We start from the raw sequence: 20,134 nt of genomic DNA, 5'->3' as shown, positions 1-20,134 counted from the left end.
CCCACTTCCTATCCAGCGGTATCTTCCCGATCGAAGATACCTCTAATAGCTCTTGTCTTGTGGTAATCTGCAGCAGCAGTATACGTAGGAGGCAACAAGTATCCAACATAACACGTTCCTGAAAAATCAGGGGGCAACCATGTATATGCTCTGTTGTAACAAACAAAATACGTGCCCTTAGCTGCCAAAATGGCGGGGAAGATTGAGACGTGAAAACATACGTCTGAGTACAAACACTCTTCCCCAGCTGAGCTTTCGGATTTTTACCATTACCTTGCAGACAAAAATGACATCGGTGGGGTACGATCCAAATCGGAGGTGACTTCTTTCGTTTCTGCCTTTCGCTCAGACTAGCACTGTATCCGGTCGTGTTCCATCCAACATAAGCCAATAACTTTTCCTTGGGAATAGTCCTATACATGTTGATATCCCTGCTCATATTCATAACTCCCTTCACCAAGGCTTGATTACTCGAGTTATCTCTCATGGGATGCGGGGGATAGACTTTGAGGGCATATATGAACATCGTCTGAAAAGCCCATAAAGACCCATTCTGAGTAAACAGTAAGATCAGATAGGGAACAACTCTATCTGTAGTATGTGGCATAAGACCGCACACCCAACAATTAGTAATGTTCACTACCAACTGATGTTGATGTAGCAGCTGTACGAATGTGTTATGTACAAATTCTGACCTTCTAACCTGCTCGTGTTCAGGTAAGATGTGAAAAGAATGCAAGGAAGTAGTAGTAGGAAAAGTCGTAGGTTGAGAAATGGGTGCAGAAGACACTTGAGTAGTAAAAACAATCCAACCCACCAAAGTTAACGTCATGCTAAAAAACATCAGAATACATGTAATCAGAAAGTATTTGTTATGAATTATTTTACATAGTTTCACCTTAAAGTTCATTTTCTCAGCAGCTCTCTCGATCTCAAAAAACTCCATCCTCTAACTGGGCTGTTCGCGCCGGTTGGTTTTCTTCTGCTAAGGAGTGCGTCTGTTAGTCCAGGGAACGCCCTGAGACCAACCAGAACCGTCGACCTTGTGTCTACACGACTGCAGTCCCAAGTCTTTACACCGCGACCCTACAGCTGAACCCGGATGGCGGTTGGAAAAAAGAAAAAATAGATCAAAACAGTTTCTTGGCTGAGAGAGTGCAGTTCTAAAAAACCAAAAAGGAATTATTTGTACTTTAATAGTCCATTATCTCTAGGTCGTAAATTATAACGGTTTTTGCCAAGCTCTGTCTGGTTTTTAAATAACAGTTCAAGCTCGGTGGTGTCCAATCTCAAAGGTGAAGGCACAGCTGCTTGCAAGACATCATCGTCTTCTTTTTCAGTCTCTCTCCATACCAACTCAGCGTCGCTGAACGGTGTGAACTTCGGCAACCTGTCAGTCTCGGTGTCTGCAATACCTTCGAGGATCCACTGGTCGCACGGCAGAGGTAAAGGTGCCCTCTTACAGTGTACGCCGTGGATCCAATCTTTCTTCCCAAAGACTTTTACAGATGTCCTTGTAGACAGCAACACCTGATGAGGGCCTGTCCAGCGGGGCTGGTTATTCTTGGTCCGTTGAAAAATTTTCACGAGGACCCAGTCACCAGGATTGATGGTGTGACCTGGGTCCACAGAGGCTGGTGGCAGGTTATCGTGAACCTGTTGATGCAAGACACGCAATTTAGCCGTTAGGTCATACAAATAGTCCACCAACACAGGATAGTCAATGTCACTAAATTTTGTTGGTCTCGGCACTCCCCACACATTTGCCGGTCGACCAAAAACAATTTCATAGGGACTAAGTCCGATTCGGGAATGCACTGTAGTTCTAGTTGACAAAAGTGCCAACGGCAAAGCATCGGGCCATTGGAGACCAGAACTCGCCTGGATTTTGGCTAATTTCAGCTTCAGAGTGCCATTGTAACATTCCACTAACCCAGCTGATTGGGGATGATTCGCAGCGTGGAATTTCTGTTTTATGCCCAAACCCTCACATACTCTCTTCATGATCTTCCCCCAAACTCACTTCCGTTATCACTCCATACCATCCTTGGCAACCCGAACCTAGGGAAATATTCTTTAAGTAAGACTTTAGCTGTGGACGAGGCAGTAGTATCTTTTAGGGGGTATACCTCTACCCATCTAGAAAAGGCACAAACAACTACAAGTGCGTATTTCAAATTGTTGCATCGTTCCATGTGGATAAAATCCAATTGCAGAACCTTGAACAGGTACATCGGAGGCGCAAAGTGACCAGCTGGAGTTGGAGTTCCCTTACCAGGATTATACATCAAACACACCATACAATTCTTGACCACATTCTCTGCACATTTGGGAATCCCACCATTCTCCCACACTGGAGCCAATAACTTACAAATCCCTTTCGCACTAATGTGAGACAACCCATGTGCCATTGTCACCACCGCAAGTACATACGCATCCCGCAACATCCATCTTTGGTGTTCTGATAACTCAACCCAACAACCGGTCGAGTCTAATCTACCCGTAGTTTCTTTCCACACACTCTTTTAATTTTCAGTAGCTTCAGCCTGGATTGATTTAACACTCTCAATCGTATCTTCACACATTCCAGCTGCACCAATCCATCTTGCAGGGCCTGCAACGTACATTCAACTCATCATATTTCTCGCTGTTTCTTTCGCAACTTCATCCGCAAATGCATTACCGCGACCAACATCATCCGTAACCTTCCGGTGAGCACTACACTTTACAATCGCGACTTGCCTCGGCAAAGAAAGTGACTCAAGAAGCTCATTCACCAACTGCCCATGTTGGATCTTGGTCCCATGTGATGTGAGAAATCCTCTGTCTTTCCACAAGCATCCAAAACTGTGTGCTACACCAAACGCGTACTGACTATCGGTATACACAGTCTCTCTCTTTCCCTCAGATAAAATACACGCTCTCATTTATGCAATCAATTCAGCTGCTTGCGCCGAATTATAGCTCACTCGTGCAGTTGCAACAATCGTACATAATGTTGTCACGGCATATGCTGCGGTCGTATCACCATTTGGGAGCTTGTAGCATGACCCATCAACCCATAGCGTACCATCAGGATTCGAAAGTGGAGTATCTTTCAAATCGACTCTACCCTTTGTTTCCTCTTCCGTCCTATGAAAAAAATCATGCTGTTCCTGATCTGTATCCACAGAAATCGACAACAATGTCGCTGGATTCAATACATTACACCACTTGATGTGCACATGACTAGCCAAAAGCGTCAACTCATAACCCGACAACCTCGCACTAGTAAGGTGCTGAGTCTTGGTTATATTTAATAAAGTATCCACTGCATGTGGAACCATCACGACCAACGTATTATCTATTACCAATCCAGCAGACTGTCGGATAGAAGCAGCCGCCGCCGCTGTAGCTCTCAAGCAACTTGGCAACGCTCTAGCTACCGGATCTAAAGTCGACGAGAAATACGCACATGGACGCTGCCTATCACCGAATTGTTGAGTCAAAACTGATAATGCACAGCCCTCTCTCTCGTGGACGTAGAGTGTAAAAGGCTTACTGTAGTCAGGAGTACCCAACACTGGAGCAGAACACAATGCATCACGCAACTCAAAGAAACTTTTCTGACAATCGTCAGACCAAGGAAGAGGGTTCGGTATATCCTTACAAGTCAATGCCAACAGAGGTTTTGCCAATAGAGAAAAGTTTGGAATCCATTGTCTACAATACGACGTGATACCCAGGAAAGCACGTACCTCTCTCTGCGTACTAGGCACAGTCATCTGAGCAATCGCTTGAATTCATTCTGGAGTCAACCTTCTTCCCTCCTTCGACAAGAGGTGACCTAAGTAGGTCACCTCTTGTCGACAATACTGCAACTTCGAAGGTGACACTTTATGATGCAAGTTAGACAAATGTCGCAACAAAGAAAGAGTAGCTTCTTTACAAGTTTCCTCATCATCAGCAGTCACTAATAAATCGTCAACATACTGAATAAGAGCAGTACCAGCAGGCAACACAAGAGTATCGAGTTGAGTTTTCAAAGCCTGACTATAAATGGAAGGACTTTCGCAATAGCCTTGAGGAGCGCGTTTAAACCGGAAGCTTCGGCCTCCTAAAGAGAAGCCAAAAATATCTCTACTCTCCTCGGCAATTGGAATGCTGAAAAAGCATTCTTCGTATCTACAACCGAAAACCAGGCAGCTGAAGCAGGAATCATAGTCAGCAAAGCAGTAATGTCTGGAACAACAGGAAACTGTGGCACGACAATTTTATTAACCTCTCGAAGGTCGATCACAAACCTGTAGACAGGTGGCTGAGAAGAGTCAGTGCGCTTCAGGACAGGCAAAACGGGACTGTTACACACATTACCTCTCGTTTCTTCAATCACATCTTTCTCAATCAAATCATAGATGATCGCTAAAAGCGCTCTTTCACCATCCATAGAAATCCGATATTGGGGAATATGTGGCAATTTAACATTCGCTTTAAGCGTTACAACATAAGGTGGAATCTCCAAAAGACCCACATCATTAGGACCAGTAGCCCAAAGAGTATCAGAGAGAGAATGCAATTCCGGTGGAAGCCGATCTTTAGACAGATACATCGGAGAGATCACTTTCTTACCCAATGTAAGCTGCATTCCCGAAGGAGAACAATGCAATGTCGCATTCAACCTTTTTAACAAATCCAAACCCCACAAATTCTCACCACAACCTGTCGTTAAAATAAGAGGTGCTTCCAATTCACAAGGCCCTATAGAAAGAGACAAAGGACTAGAAACTGGATTACGAACTGGGGCGCCAGAGAATCCTACCGAAACATTAGTTAAGCCAGACAAAGGTGCACCAGGGAGTTTAGAGTGCATGATAGAACTCTTTGCTGCACCAGTATCCAAAAGAAAAGGCTCTACCACACCAGATGTGGCTACTGCAACATAAGGTCCACTCTGGTCTACTGGAACTGACACTACTCCCTCCCTTTGTCCTCGGCTATCCTAGCAATCATTATAATCAGTACTTTCGCTCTCAATGTAATAATCATCAGCATAATATTGAGCAGATCTGCCAGTCGGAATATTCTGCTGATCAAAATAATTCATAGAATTCTGTGTGGGAAAAGAACGATCATTCTGAGTACACGCGCCACGCCCTCTACCCCTTGATACTTGCTGGAAAACACCACAACCTCTTGGGGCCGGTACACCACTCGCACGCTGTCGTAAAATAGGGCACTCATTTTTATAATGACCTTCCTCCCTACAATACGCACACTGATTAAAGCCCAAACGTGGTTTTGGAGGAAAATACCCAGCTTTCTGTGGCGGTCTCTGAAACTGTGGCTGTTGCTGAAACTGCGAACGTTGCTGTGACTCCTGTTGAGTCGGACGAGGCGGGTACGCCTGTTGCAACAGAACCTATGTCTTTAAATCTTTAGTCTTTTTCTCTACTCTATCTTTCTCATCCTTGTCCCTATTCTCGTAGTACTGTGCAGTCGCCAATATCTGGGCAGATGAAGAGACAGCCCATGAACTCTCAGAATCTTTCAGCTTATTACAAAGCTCGGGTAACAAATTAAAGACAAACTTGTCCACGAACAACCTCTGACCACCTTCCGTACTCATATCCTGACCACTATGATCTATAAATGTTTCCGCAAACCTAGTGAAGAAGTCAGACACACTTTCATCTTTCTTTTGCTTACATGCGGCTAATTTATCCCAATTCACTCGTAAAGCCGGCATCATTGTCTTCATAAGGTTGATAATCCTGCCAGGTAAATCTGCAACTAAAGGCTCAGGCTTAGCTCCACCAACCTGTCTACCATCCACAGCAGCGATATTCACCCATGTATCACCTAACTCTGGCGCATTGTCTTCATGACAGATCTTTGCCCACAATGGTTGGGGTACCACGTTACCCAACAACATGTCAATGTCAGCTAAATTCATGATGCATGCGTCAACTGTCTGGGACAACTCCTTGTAATATCCAGCTGGATTCTTACGGGGATCAGGTAGAGACTGTTTAAGAGTCAAAACCTCAACTCTCTTCCACGGAACATGTACCCATACTCTTTGAAAATGTGCTGGTATAGCTGGGGGAACATTATTCGCACCAGTAGCTACCGCATCGCGCCATACTGGAGGAACTTCTCTCATTGGATACTGTCTCACTTTTCTCCTAACAGAAGGATCAGACTCAAACAGTGACTGAGGAGGAAGCTCGCTCCTAAAGGCGAGTATTGTCGCAACTGCTTTCTCAATGCCAGGACCCACTATCGTCCCTTTCGCAAACTCGGATTGTACGTTAAGTAACTCCAACGGGACCTCGCTCGATTCATTATCTTCCCATTCCTCACGGAGGAAAGTACACATAACGTCAAAAACGTACCTTTGCTTCGGTGCTTCCCATTGCTGGAAGACATCCATAACTGACTCTAGATCATATCTCAAGACATTCGAAACCCATCTACGAGCCAAAAGGTCTAACACAGCCCGTTCTCCGGGACCAGGAAGCTGGCTACATAATTCTTTACGTGCAGAAACAGGGGTCATACTCAATGACCCAAAGAAAGGAGACAAAAGACCACTAACAGTATCAGTCATTCTTTGTCGAGCAGAAGGAGAAGCTGTCATAAGGACAGGAGACAAAGTATTTTGAGGTGATAGAAACGTAGCAGTAGTAGTAAGAGAGGTCGAAGGTACAGGAGAGTGAGATAAAGAAGTTTGAGGCAGAGCTGATAGCAAAGGCGGCAGCCCCAGAGGAGGCTGCGCCGTAGGAGGAGAAACTAACCGAGGAGGAGCTGGTGGTTGAGCAACAGCAGGAGGTTGCGGAGGTGCTGTAGCACTCTGCACATAAGGGGGTGGTAATCTCAACAAATGTTACATCAAAGGATCCTTTTCAGGGTCCTTTGTTGCACCTTGTAGAAGAGAGGGCAAAGCTGGATAACATTTATCAATGGCCATATTATGTTGCCTATGCAACTCCTCAATCGCTTGATCTTCTTCATTTTCCTTAAACTGCTTAGCCGCCTGCCTTATCGATACACCCTTTTCTCTCTTATCTCTTTTAGCTTGTTTAATCTCTTGTTGTTTGGCTTCCTTTCGCCAAAGGCAGAAAGAGTCAAACATTGCCGGCCGGTCTTTCTTCCTGAATATTGCAGCTTCCAAATTATTTAAAATCTCAGTATTGAAACTACCATGTTGGTGCCATCGTAAGACACCGTCTTTCCTAGTGTAGCGGACCCACACTTCATTAAACGTAATGGGACCCACGCCATGTTTAGAATAGAGCTCATAAGTCGGAGTTCCAATTGGAGGTATCGGACATGAGTCCTCCAACCGGGAATCCCTGTTAGAACCACAACAAAATATCTTCCTAATTTTGCTAAGACCAGGCATCTTCGCTCACTAATCTAGCTTCAAACTTCAAGGGGTTTATCACAAACGATAGTCTCGTAAATGTACGAGTCCCTCGGCTTTGGTAATAGCAAGTACCAAATCAAAGACCCAAAGAAACCCAAAACAAAGGACTGGGAGCGACCCACTTATACTTAGCTAAGGTATCAGTCACGTCACCAGAAGAACCGTCTATCGTCTCGCCGTACAAATCATCACAAGGGGGGGTGTCCAAGACAGGGCGACAGTCAGGGCAGCAGTCCTTCGTAGCCGTCAGGAAAAGCGGGAAGCCTTGCAGCAAAAACCTTCAGTCCACGTTCGACATACCGGGGTCGATGGAGTGGGGGCCCTCTTCCGGAATTTCCTCACAAAGCTCCTCGCAATCTTCGGGCTTGGACCGGTACCAATGAAGTTGCCCTACGTTGGGCGCCAACTGAAGAACCGGGTTTTTTAAGAACCCAGCGGCGCCAGGGGCACGCCCAAAGTCTTCGGGTTCACCTGTCTTAGAATACAGAGACATGGGACTCTTCGTGGTGGCGTCAAAGATCGCATTTATTGACTGCAGCCAGTAACAGAAGTCCTAGAAATCATCACGGTATGAGTTCTCAGGAGACTGCTCACTTTTACAAAGCAAGCCATTCCTTTTTATGCCAAAAATCGCATTCCAGACATACACCTAGTATTTACGAACTGTCCAATCACATGTATCCACACCAAAAGTATCGCATGGCGGTAAAACCCACTTTTCAGCTGTCCAGCCCATGATCAATCATCAGACAAACCCAACATTCTTCTTTAGACAGGCCGAACAAACCCATAATAAAGCGGCCACGACCCATATCATAAATAGACCATAAAGAAAGAAACAGAAACAGGAAAAAGTAGGATAAGGCATTTTTGGGTGCAATAAAAACTTTACGATGCCCTGCACTCTGATCTTAGTCTTGATCAGCTAGCGGGCAAGAACTGGCTTAGCAAGGTGGGCTTCAGGCAACGAGGTCAGTTCACTTCGGGTCATGTAAAAGTCTGCACAAACCTTAGCTAAAGGGCACGGATCTCGAAGGCTCATTCAGCCGCAGTTATCGGCCTATGTGAGGGCAACCACAGAATGGCTGCCTTACACAAAATGCAAACTATCGTTCGGAACGGAATCTTCAGGTACACCGTGAATCCTTGTGTGTAACATGGCGAAAACACTTGTGCTTGCCGAACTCATTAGTTACGGTTCATTGTTACCAAATCGTAACGGAACCATGACATTTAAAACACGGGTTCAGAAATCACGGAACCTCAACATCACCCCCCACCTGAGGAACCTGCACTGGCTCCCTATCGACAGAAGAATCTCCTTCAAGCTCCTGATCCACGCACACAAGGCACTCCACAAGACCTGCCCAGCCTATCTCAACAGTCGAATCTCCTTCTACGTACCTGTGGAAAAGTAAATTATGCCATGTTCTGTGTCCCTACGCGTCCTCCATCATATGTTATGTGTGCATGATTAATATGCATATGTTATTCCCCATGTTCGATTAAAGACGCAATTATAGTTGTGTCCACCTCTAGTATGCCAGTTTCCAGTTCTCGTGAATACTACGAATATCAGGCCTATGTAAAGCTACGTTGCCACGTTTCTCAGTGTGCACGTTAATGCATTGTAAAGTCCCCGTTTCTAGGCCTCAAAAGGGCCCGGACACCAGATTCAGCTCCTGTCTCCTGAAGCCCTCGCTGAGGAGCGATACAGCCCCCACCTGTATCCTCGACCCTTCACTTACTTCCAGCCTCACAGTGCCCGGTTCAGCCTGGCTCTGCCTCTGAGTCTGCCAAGAGTATGTTATGATTCGAGTTATCAGTACAGCCCTCCTTCTCTGCATTCCTAAAGCTACTGAATCGCATCAATAGTTTCCGTCATTGTCTAGCCTCTACGTCTCCATGTAAGAGAAATACTGCATTTAATGGTCATTTAATATTCTTCATCACGCACTACATGTAGAATAATGCATGCTCCAGTCCTAGAGTCTGTTAGCCTTTACCCCGATAACTTTTGGATTCTATCAACATGTTCTCTAAACATCAGATACTAGATACTACTTAGGTACATGTCGCCCTGACTCTCCAGACTTCAGTCTCTGCTCCTAGCACAGAGTTCATAGCCCCCAGCTTCTCCTAGTAACACGTCATTGCCAGTTTGCGCGCACCATCAGGTTAGAGGTCCCGGCTCCTTAGGTAGCCCCCTCCATGGTTTCCACCCCATTCATGACATATTCTGTTACGTTTGCATCACATGTCTATGTATACGCCCTGTTACACCTCTTTTCACCCTTATCTTTCGCGACTGCTACGCGTCATGCCTATTGCTCCACCCACTGCTACGCCTATTGCAATGTAATGCTATGTGTTTGCGTTATGTATATATGCTCATGTACTGTTATTAAAAGTGGCTAGCCATTCCAGATCCTGCCCCCGGCAGCGCTTGCCATCCTATTCCTGTGCAGGTTGTCCTGTTCCTGTCCTTATGCTGTATTAAACCTGCAAAACTCCTACTACCTCGAATCTTGACTCTTATTTATTGAGCTATCTGTTATTCATTTATGCATTCAAAAAGAGAGGTATTATTTATTTATTTACCACATAATGGCGCCCGAATAGGGACTTGCCCTTTCCCCACGCGCCGGTGAAGCCACGCCGGCCCCCTGACCCTCTGCAGCCGTGACGGAACCATACCGTGCACGTGCAGATATTTCTGCTTCAAGTATCCCTCAGGCCCACGGAGGAGACGGAGGAGGAGGTCCAGCATCCAGACGAGGCGGTGGAGGAACGCGGCGAGTCCCGACCAGAGCCCAAGCCGAGAGTCCAAGGTCCGAGGTATCCGGAGGTCCACCCGTAACTGAAGTCCGAAGTTCGTCGTCCGTCGTCGTAGCAGTCCAGTCCAGTCCGAGGCCTTCCGTTCTTGCTGCCCGGTGAGTACCGTTACTGGGGTAGTATATAGACAGGGTCAATTTAATTGACTCTGGTCCGTGGGTTGGTGGTACACAGACCCACAAACGAAGTGTCCACTTCGGTGGATGCGGGTCCTGACGTGTCTCTTTATGAGACCGGTAAGTTTCGTACTGTTTCAGCAGTGCATCTAGTTTCTGTTCTAGTCAGTTCTGTTCTCGAGAAAATTCATGTATTCTGTGTTTCGTATTCCAGGTAGTATTCTGTTCGAACTGTTATTCTAAATGTTCTTCATGTATTTTGATGTTGTGGTATGAGTGTGAAGTAATTATCGTGTTTATTGTGTAATTACGTATTGTGTCTCAGTTACAGTTCAGTCATGCCCTTGTTTTCTAAGTTACGTCAGTTAAAAACTAGAAAGGGTCTGCTGGAAGCAGCAGTTCCAGTCCCGCCTAGGGACAGTCCAGGTCATTTTATGTATCAGAAGCATGGCATAAGTGCCATATTATATCTAGATTTATGGGTAGAGTATACCAAAGAGTTAGAGGAAAAGTATAGATGGCCCGTATCAGGTACGTGGGATGCCGAGTGCATCATGAGAGTAGAAGAGGCATTATGGAAAAAGAAAGCCAGACAGTCACAGAAAGATGCCATCGAGTTATGGCGCAAAGAAGCTCATAAAAGAACGGAAAAAGAAATCAGAAAGTCAGAATTAAGTAGAGAATCCTTAGAACGAGCCCAAGAAAAAGAACTAATCGAGATAGGTGAACAAGTTAAAGCCGAACAGTCAGACAGACAGAGGAATGCCCTTATTAAGGGTATGTATCCTCTTCTTGCCGAGGGTTTGCCAAAAGCGACCCCAGAGGCATTCAGTAATTTCCCGCCACCATTAGTTCCGACCAAGCTACGTCACAAACCGACCGCAGCTGATATTTTCATTTCGTCCTATTTGGACGACACAGTCCCAGAATATGCAAATCCTGTTCGCGCTCCGCCAGTCCCTGTAAATCAGGCACTTCCCGTTCCTCCAGACACCGGGGTACCCCTTGCAGTGCCTGCTACGGTCCCCCAGGTCCAGTCCGCCATACCAGTTCAGCCCGCATTTCAATTTCCCGCCACACTAGTACGAAGAGTATCGGTTGACGATTCTAGTTTAGGGGCCGCAGGAGGAGGTCCTCCTCAAACCCCGCCGCCACACAAGCGTTTAACGTCAGTCGAATTACATGCTCAAGCGTCACAGCGCACGCCCAGATATCAGTCTGTTGCAGAAATAAGGAAAGCCCTTACCGAATGCGGCTATGATCCAGTCCCAGGCGAGGATAATATGGTTTTATATTCATTACGCGTAAGAAAGGTGGCCGAGTATCTAGTCACCCTACCGAATATGAAAGAAGATCTAGACAGAATATATCGTTTCATCCGTACAGGGGATGATCCAGAAAGCATTGGCGAAGTCATGTCTCAAAGGAAAGCTGAGATCCAGCTCATGATACTAAAGTTTTTGATTAATTGTTTAATAAGAGAACAAGATTACCCGTCCAAAGATCAAGTCGAAATGAGAACCCTGACAAAGTGGAGTGATAATATAGCCGAGGGTAAGCACAAGACCATCAGTGCTATGGAAAGTATGTACAAGAAAATCCGTAAAGAAATAATAAAGTTACACGAACAGCGTAAAGCAGCACAAGTAAGCGAGAAAGAAAGTAACTCTGATACTGAAGAGGTAGACGACGAGAATCCCGCCAGAATAGCGTATGTAGGAAAATCTAGATTTCCAGATCGCCATTTACGCCTAGAACACAAGTCAACTTTCCATCATCCAGCACCAGAACAAGGTTCTCTAGAACAAGTGTTTCAAGCTACCGATCACATTCTGAAATCACGAATCGGTTACAGTGAGTTAAGTACTATGCATGAACAAGAACTAGCCCGATCAGGAGTCCGATGGATTACTGATTCTACCACTTTTCCAGACGAAATAGTGGCACAAATGTTTCTGAAACTGCCCCCAGCCGAGCAGCGACTGGTGGGTATGTATATGATCCAGCACCTCATTACATTGTATGAGGGTCAGCACTCTGATCCAGGCCCGTTACATGATATCCTGAACGAGTTACTCCAGTGTAGATGGAAAGGTCTAGGTACCGATTTAATTAGTGTCATTCTAGAACAGCGTCACAAATATAGAACGTTTTTGAACCCGCATTTTGTTCATGTCTCACCCCCAGAAAGTAAACCATTTTACATGGAGAGACAGAATCCGTTACAAGAAGTCCACCCAGTTAGAGGAACGGGTGGCGAACTAGAACGAGTGTTTGTTTACACCCCGATCACAAAGATGGAACTCTTAGAGATGAAAAAATTAATTCCCTGTCATGATAAAGATCCAGCAGGGTTCCATCGAGAATTAAAAGACATGCTCCGTATGGGAGAATACACGTATCCAGATATAATTAAAATGTTAAAGGTTCTGCTGCCCGCAGGGGTGTATGAAAAGCTCAAGGAAAAAGAATGGGAGGTGGGAGAGAAAAAGATAGATTGGGCAGTTCTAGAAGCTGAAGATAAGGCACGAGTACCAGGTACCGGTCTTGGAGCGAAATGTAAAGAATTACCTGAATTATTGATTCAAGTTTTACCCAGATTGTTAACAACGAAAAAGGAAGACTGGGATGCAATCTCAGCCTGTAAACAGAAACAAGACGAAGACATTAGTGATTTTTATTCTAGATTTGAGAAATGTTTTAGCATCAACAGTGGCCTCAAGACAAGTAGTGAGTCATACCCTCACCTTTTTGTTACTAAATTAGTCGAGAATTCAAGTCCACCAATTAAAAATCGAGTTTTGAAAGTCGAAAGTACCTGGCAAGCTAATACCCCGTCCCAGATGTTACAGATGCTCCAATACCACCAGAATAGAATCAGGGAAGAACAAGAACACGAGAGAAAGCGTATGAAAGACACGAAAATGAAAGTACTAGTTGCACAATCTATTCCACAAGACAGTCAGAAGAGGGGTCCGAATCAAGCCAGTCATCCTGCAGCTCCCGTTAAAGGGAACTGCAATTATTGTAAACAGCCAGGTCATTTTATAAACGAGTGTGCAGTTCTGAAACACAACATAGCTACTGGTAAGACTAAAGAAAGACCACGTCCACCTAGACAAGAACAAGTTTCACAGACTCCTCAGCCACAGAATGCACCACAGACAGTTACAGCACCGCAGCCCATCGCTGCAACACAGCATGTTACACAGCAGATGTACCAGTATGCACAGTCCGAGTATCCAGAGTATCAGCCGTATTCATGAAACAGCCTAGAGAGGGAGGTAGGCTTGCCTCTCATCGAGATACCTGTAGATCAAGAAGGTCCCTATGTTCACAGTCAAGTATTAGGGAAAGACAGAAAGTTTTTGATTGATACAGGGGCAAGTAGGACCACAATTAGCCACGCCGAAGTTCCAGGGGCTCCGCTCTCAGGCTCAAGAAATGTTTCCCTTGGATTTTCAGGAAAACCCATTGTAAATGAAATATCAAAGCCAGTTACTCTAGAAGTAGGTCCATTGTCCCGTACTACTGATCTGTTACTTACTAAGTCATGTCCAGAAAATCTATTAGGCATTAAAACACTGAAAGAATTAGGTGCAGTTATATGCTGTTCCCCAGAGGGAATACGTCTGTTCCTGCGTGACTTTAAGGGTCACTATGTATTACGAGATTCTGATCCCAGATTGTCTAATGTTCCGCAGCATTTATGGGCGCAAGGTCCAACTGATGTAGGTTACATGCAAATCACACCCCATCGTGTGACTCTCAAGCCAGGTGTAGTGTTACCACGAATCAGACAGTACAGATTGCCACCTGAGGCTGTAGCAGCCTTATCCAAAATTATTGACGAGCTCATCGCTCAAGGAGTGGTTGTAGAAACTGACTCCAATATATGCAATTCTCCGATCATTCCAGTCATGAAACGTACTGATCCAAATGCACCCCCAGTATATCGATTAGTGATTGACCTACGAGAACTTAATAAATGTATTATTCCCCAGTACCCAGTGGTCCCAGATATCTCTTCCCTATTAACAGCCATTGATTCCGAAGCCATGTTCTTTACTGTAATCGACCTCAAGAACGCGTTTTTCAGTGTTCCCATTCATCCAGACAGCCAGTTTCTTTTCGGATTCTGTTTAAATGGAAGGAGCTATATGTTCACACGAGCTCCTCAAGGTTTCACAGAAAGCCCTAGTATTTACAGTCAAGCACTTAAGAGACAACTTGATAATGTTCACATGCCAACTGACACTGCCCTGCTCCAGTATGTCGATGATCTATTGATCACAGCCCGTTCTGAACGTGCTTGCGAGCGAGCATCCCTCACAGTTCTGTATTTCCTAGCCGAGATGGGGCACAAGGTGTCCCCTTCGAAGCTTCAATTCTGTGTCCAGCAAGTGGTCTACTTAGGACACTTACTGTCCAAGAGGGGTAGGCAGTTGACACCTGACCGTATTCAGTTAATAGCGAGTCTTCCTCAGCCCAAGACCCAGAAGGAGGTACGTGCTTTTATCGGCCTTACTTCTTATTGCCGACAATGGATTCCTCAGTATGCATTTCTAGCCAAGCCACTGATACAGTTAACGACACAGGAGGCAGCCGTACCGACTGTCCTCCCTTGGACATCTGAACACATACTTAGCTTCAATGAGTTAAAGAAAGCTTTATGCCAAGCTCCAGTTCTAGCTACACCAAACTACAGTAAGCCTTTTACACTTTTCGTCACAGAACGTGAAGGTACAGCATTATCTGTTCTCACACAAGATCAAGCAGGACAATACAAGCCATGTGCCTATTTTTCGAGCACATTAGATCCTGTAGCCCAGGCTCTGCCTGCGTGCCTCAAGTCAGTTGCAGCCACAGCACTAGCTATCAGACAAAGTGATTCCATAGTATTAGGACACTCCCTGACAGTACAAGTTCCACACTCCGTGGAAGTTCTTTTAAATCGAACACAGACCCAGCACTTGACAATTGCACGTTTAACAGGTTATGAATTGACACTGTTTCAGCCACACATAGAAATCAGACGCTGCAACGTTCTCAATCCTGCTACACTGTTACCATCAGCTAATCCAAATCCTGCCACACATGACTGTGTGGAAGTAGTCAACATTACGACAAAGCCAAGACAAGACCTGACCGATATTCCGTTACCAGACCCTGACCTGACACTTTATGTGGATGGTTCATGCATGAGAACAAGTACAGGAGAACTAGTCGCCGCGTATGCAGTGACCACTGACACTGAAGTTATTGAGACACACCGTATTGACACCCTGTCCGCTCAAGCAGCAGAGCTAGTTGCTCTGACTCAAGCCTGCATACACGCCAAGAACCTGAAAGTTAATGTTTACACCGATTCACGTTACGCATTTGGAGTCGTACACGACTTTGGAGTGCTCTGGCAGGAGAGAGGTTTCATGACTTCTCATGGAACCAAGATTCAGCATGGTCTCCTTATTCAAGCTCTGTTAGATGCCATACATTTACCGACATCCATTGCTATCATGAAGTGCAAAGCACATACGAAAGTTACTGACACTATTTCTCAAGGTAATGATCTAGCAGATCGCACAGCCAAGCTTACAGCTCAGACTCCAGACATTCCAGTTAATAAGACACCGACATACACTCCAGATCTGACTACCTGTATGACAGTTAAGGACCCTACTCAAGATGTCATAGATATCCAGTTACACGCTACTCCCGATGAAATCAAGAAATGGTCCGAACAAGGAGGGGTCCAGACAGATCAGGGATGGATGACAAAGGGTAGAGCCACATGGTTTCTCCCCGACTCTATGGTTCAAGTCATTATTAATACCGCACATAGTCCAGCACATTTAGGAGAAAAAGCTATGTTAGGCAGTATCCAGAATATTTGGTTCAACAAGCATTTACGAGCTGCAGCCAAGCAGAAAGTCCGTACCTGTATGATATGTTGTCAGTTTAATCCAGGTAAAAGTGTCCCGGTGGAACAAGGTGGATTCCAACCTCCTGACCACCCTTTTGAAGTCCTCCAGATGGATTATATTCAGATGGAGCGATGTCGAGGTTTCAAGTATGTCCTCGTAGTTGTATGCGCTTTGTCCAGGTGGACAGAAGCATATCCAGTCCCAGATTACACAGCCGCGACCACTGCCAAGCAGTTGGTTCGTGAGTTCTTCCCCCGTTATGGACTCCCTAGGGTCGTATATTCTGATAACGGCCAGCCATTCTCCTCAGAGTTAATGAAGCATGTTTCCCTTTTGTTAGGGTACCAGTGGAAGTTCCATTGTGTACGCCACCCTGAAGCAGCAGGTCTCGTAGAGAGACATAACCAGACCCTGAAAATCCGCATCGCCAAAGTATGTAAAGAGAAAGGTGTGGACTGGCTAGTAGCTCTGCCAGTCGCTTTGTTCTATATGCGCATGGTCGCACATTCCAGATCAGGTCTGTCCCCGTATGAGGTCGTTTTCGGCCGCCCCCCTAACATGTGGGGTACACCCAGACCCCGAAGTATTACCGATGTTTCAAGTAATATGCTGACAGATTACCTAGCTTCCTTGATGTCTGCCCTCAACTCTTGTCGTTCACAGGTTGCCGCCGCATTTCCAGACAATACCGAGGTGGCACCGCATGAAATCGTTCCCGGATCCATGGTCCTAGTGCGAAATTTCGATCGCTCAAGTCCGCTGGAGCCTCGCTGGAAGGAGCCTCGACAGGTCCTCCTGGCCACCCGTACAGCCGTGAAGTTGGAGGGACGCAAAGGCTGGGTGCATCTTTCGCATATTAAAAAATTTTATGGATTGAAGCCCGTTTCAAAGAACATTTCTCAGGATTTGAAAGACTGCCAAAGTACTATTCTCAAGGACTGTCCCACAAAGAACAATGATACTGCACCCTCCCTGTTAGAGAAAACTCCGCAGCAGGAGTATAAGTTGAAACTCCGGTCTAGTAAAATAAGTCAGCCAGTTTGATTGTCTAAGTCCTCCCCTAGGTGAAACGGTTAGACTGTTTCTGACATGTATAAAATAGACCCCCATAGTGAGAGAGTTAGTCAAAACTCAATCCGATGTATCGTTTTTCTAAGTTTCATATTATTTCTCAGTATTATGATTTCCTGCACCAGTTATGCATTTTACCTGTATTTTCCAGTTCCTCATGTAAATAAGTCTGCCAATGCTACAGTAGAGCACACGTTTAGTGATCTGCCTCCTCATGAACTCTCTTACCGCCTCGCTATGCGTAATAACTCTTTTATCCGCATGTTACATTATTCACACCAGACCAGCAATGCCACTAATTGTTGGGTGTGTGGTCGACTCCCCCCTTTCCAGACACCGAAGGGAGTTCTGCCACTCTTTCCTTATCCATTTTCACATAATGGTTCGTGTGGAGCATGGTCCACGTTAACGTCATCTTCAACAGATATGTCTTTTCTTAATAGTACATGTTTCCCAGACAAGCAAGGTCTTCCCCACAGAACAGGGTTAGATCTAGAAAACGAAGTTTACAATTTAGGTAATTATTCTTCGAATTTCATGGTCCTGAATGTTCAGTCTGATACTACTCCAGACTTACCTGCTATTTCAGTACTACCAGTCAAAGGTGAATTATGTGTCCGAAATAATGGTTCCGTACATGTAGGACATAGTGATTGTACTACTATTGTCAAATATAGTGACAGTGGGAAATCTATTTTCAAAGCTTCACGTCATTCTTATTTTATTTGTGGTCAGACCGCATATGTTCGTCTGCCCCTCGATTGGGAGGGAACCTGTTACATTGCCTTCCTACTGCCACCTGTTTTCCTAGCCCCATCTGATTATCATAGAAACACACATCTAGTACACATTAGACATAGAAGGGAGATCGAGTCCCCAATTGTCGATTATACTGAAACTGCTCTAGAACAGTATACAGATTTCAATAGAGGTTTCTTCTTCTTTATAGGACCTATCCAGAATAGTAAGCTAATCCGTAGGTTAACCAGAACCCTTGAGGCTGTAGTAAATGAGACTGCCTCTGCCCTAGGTAACTTAACCGAAGAGCAATCTGCTATGAGATTTGTAGTTTTGCAAAATCGTCTCGTCCTTGACGTCATACTGGCCGATAGGGGCGGGGCATGTAGAGTCATCGGATCTAGTTGCTGCATTTTCATTCCAAATAACGCGCCGTCTGTTTATTCAGCTATAACCAGACTTCATAAAATTGCCCATCTGTTACACCAAAATCCAGGCACCTGGACATGGTCCGGTTGGTTCTGGAATATAGTTTCCGCCTGGGGATGGAAAGTCTTGTCCTTTCTAGGTATTGCAGTAGCGATCATATTCAGCTGCTGCCTCTGTATACAATGTGGCCCTGCGATTTGCGGCATTTGTGCTACATCTTGTATTCCTAGTCCTAGGTCCCGTTCTAAATCCCGTTCAAAAGGAATTCGAGACGAGCAAATGATACTGTATGAAATAATAGATGGTATCATGAATATTGATGTTTCCTGATGGAAACGTAGTGACAAGGAGGGAATGTGGAAAAGTAAATTATGCCATGTTCTGTGTCCCTACGCGTCCTCCATCATATGTTATGTGTGCATGATTAATATGCATATGTTATTCCCCATGTTCGATTAAAGACGCAATTATAGTTGTGTCCACCTCTAGTATGCCAGTTTCCAGTTCTCGTGAATACTACGAATATCAGGCCTATGTAAAGCTACGTTGCCACGTTTCTCAGTGTGCACGTTAATGCATTGTAAAGTCCCCGTTTCTAGGCCTCAAAAGGGCCCGGACACCAGATTCAGCTCCTGTCTCCTGAAGCCCTCGCTGAGGAGCGATACAGCCCCCACCTGTATCCTCGACCCTTCACTTACTTCCAGCCTCACAGTGCCCGGTTCAGCCTGGCTCTGCCTCTGAGTCTGCCAAGAGTATGTTATGATTCGAGTTATCAGTACAGCCCTCCTTCTCTGCATTCCTAAAGCTACTGAATCGCATCAATAGTTTCCGTCATTGTCTAGCCTCTACGTCTCCATGTAAGAGAAATACTGCATTTAATGGTCATTTAATATTCTTCATCACGCACTACATGTAGAATAATGCATGCTCCAGTCCTAGAGTCTGTTAGCCTTTACCCCGATAACTTTTGGATTCTATCAACATGTTCTCTAAACATCAGATACTAGATACTACTTAGGTACATGTCGCCCTGACTCTCCAGACTTCAGTCTCTGCTCCTAGCACAGAGTTCATAGCCCCCAGCTTCTCCTAGTAACACGTCATTGCCAGTTTGCGCGCACCATCAGGTTAGAGGTCCCGGCTCCTTAGGTAGCCCCCTCCATGGTTTCCACCCCATTCATGACATATTCTGTTACGTTTGCATCACATGTCTATGTATACGCCCTGTTACACCTCTTTTCACCCTTATCTTTCGCGACTGCTACGCGTCATGCCTATTGCTCCACCCACTGCTACGCCTATTGCAATGTAATGCTATGTGTTTGCGTTATGTATATATGCTCATGTACTGTTATTAAAAGTGGCTAGCCATTCCAGATCCTGCCCCCGGCAGCGCTTGCCATCCTATTCCTGTGCAGGTTGTCCTGTTCCTGTCCTTATGCTGTATTAAACCTGCAAAACTCCTACTACCTCGAATCTTGACTCTTATTTATTGAGCTATCTGTTATTCATTTATGCATTCAAAAAGAGAGGTATTATTTATTTATTTACCACATACCCAACAGGAATCTCAGCTCCGCAGACCTCAAGCTGGCTACCATCCTACGCATCCT

Source organism: Lissotriton helveticus, chromosome 3_1 (genome assembly GCF_964261635.1).
Source record: "Lissotriton helveticus chromosome 3_1, aLisHel1.1, whole genome shotgun sequence".
In the NCBI taxonomy this organism is placed as follows: domain Eukaryota; kingdom Metazoa; phylum Chordata; class Amphibia; order Caudata; family Salamandridae; genus Lissotriton; species Lissotriton helveticus.
Note: the sequence above shows the minus strand (reverse complement) of the source record.